Source organism: Carlito syrichta, unplaced genomic scaffold (genome assembly GCF_000164805.1).
Source record: "Carlito syrichta isolate Samal-C Ts95f unplaced genomic scaffold, Tarsius_syrichta-2.0.1 Scaffold214684, whole genome shotgun sequence".
Taxonomy (NCBI): domain Eukaryota; kingdom Metazoa; phylum Chordata; class Mammalia; order Primates; family Tarsiidae; genus Carlito; species Carlito syrichta.
This window is the reverse complement of record NW_007158780.1, coordinates 316-2117: the sequence shown is the minus strand read 5'-3', so window position 1 is coordinate 2117 and position 1802 is coordinate 316. Positions and strand designations below refer to the sequence as shown.

General features: G+C 35.2%; 1 pseudogene; it reads right to left on the bottom strand.

The window, feature by feature from the left end:
- Window positions 1-1058: 1058 nt before the first annotated feature.
- On the bottom strand, window positions 1059-1504 carry LOC103253253 (annotated as a pseudogene).
- Between the last annotated feature and the right edge of the window lie 298 nt (window positions 1505-1802).

Here is a 1802-nt window from a genome sequence, read left to right as displayed (position 1 = left end):
CTTATTAACAGTGAAAAACTCCTAGGCTTATAGTAAATATATATTAAATCTTGCATAATATATAGCCAAAAGCATCAGGCATTCATTGCCAGATATTCTTATACATTATTCTGAAAACATGTTTGATGCATATCGTTAATTTATTTTAAAAGTTTGACATTTATTAAAAAAGATAAGTTTCATCATAAAAACAGATTTATTGAATTTCAACTTTGAATAAGTTCTAGAGGCATATTTTAAAGATATAAAAGAAAAACAAGATTTATTCTTACAAAATAAAAGTCTGAACATTTACCATAAGAAAGAAATGTATCATATTATAATACTATAAGAAAGGGATTGGCCGTAGGTGGAAACTGCTGGGGGTGGGTGGGGGGCATATAACATCAGTATGGGTAACTGATCTCAAACCAGGCAACGTTGGGGAAAAGGGGCCCACACTTTACCTGTATGATTACCGCTTGTATACCTAATCCTGAATTATACCCCACATCTTTAAAATAAATAAATTGAAAGTCAATTAAAAAAAGCAAAACAGTTATAAAAATGTCTTTATGTATAATCCATTATTAATATTTATGGTCTTACAATGAAAATCATAAACATTTTGAATTATGTATGTATGTATATATGTATTTAATTGTTTATTTTCGTTGAGGTCTCACTGTATCGCCTAGGCTGGAGGCACCATCATGGCTCACCACAGCCTCGAACTCCTGGGCTCAGAAGATCCTTCCGTCTCAGCTTCCTGAGTAGGTGGGACTGCATGTGTGTTCTACTATGCCTGGCCAAGTTTTTTGATTTTTTTGTAGAGACAAGGTCTTGCTATATTGCCTAGGCTAGTCTCAAACTCTTGGACTCTAACAATCCTCCCACCTCAACCTCCCCAGGTTCTGGGATTACAGGTGTGAGCCTCCATGCCTAGCCAATTTTTGGAACTTTAGAAGTTTTTACCAGTTAACCTATCTGGCCTTAACGTATTCTGAATTCCTGTTTGAGAATCACATTAATATTTTCAGTTCCTCATTCCAGCATAGATGGAACAATTCTATTTCTTCTTATTCTCGTTGGTTCCTCCTTAGAGCTGGATCTGTACTAGTGCTGCTGCTACTGGAGGAGCTGGAATCTGAGTTTGATTTAGAGGAGGAGAAAGAGATTGTAGAGGAGGCCAAAGATGATTGACTAGATAGGAGTTTTCATCAGTGTGAGGATGAGGTAAATAATTCTTCACTCCATGCTGGACAATCACCAGCTGAACTATCAAAGCTATTACTACTAGAACTCATTCCACTTTTAGACGTTTTATCCTTGGTCCATCTCTCTATGTTAGTTTCTCCCACGCTTTGTTGATAATGTTTTCTTTATCTTTTAAAGCTTTCTTTAGTTTTGCTATTCTTGAAGGCCTATGTAGTTATTTTCTTTTTCCTGTGTATTCATAAGTACACTGTCCAAATTCCAGGAATTTCTAACGTCTTACATGTTACTGATTTACTCTAGCTTGTCTCTAGACTGTGAGATGCATAGAACAGTTTTTTCTTTTTAAATAAATATATTAGTATAATTTTAAAAGTTCATTCTTTTTTGTATTCTAGCATTTAATTATTTTTCTACATAATTTTATATGCAAAGTTCAGGAAAATAACTTCACTGTGTGCTTTCTTTTTGGTCATTATTATTTGTTTCTTTCTGCTGTTTCAGAAAATAACTTTTTTTTTTTTGAGTTGGAGTCTCACTCTGTTGCCTAGACTGGAGTGCAGTGGCCGCTCCGACCACCGCAGCCTCAACCTGCTGGGCTCCGACGA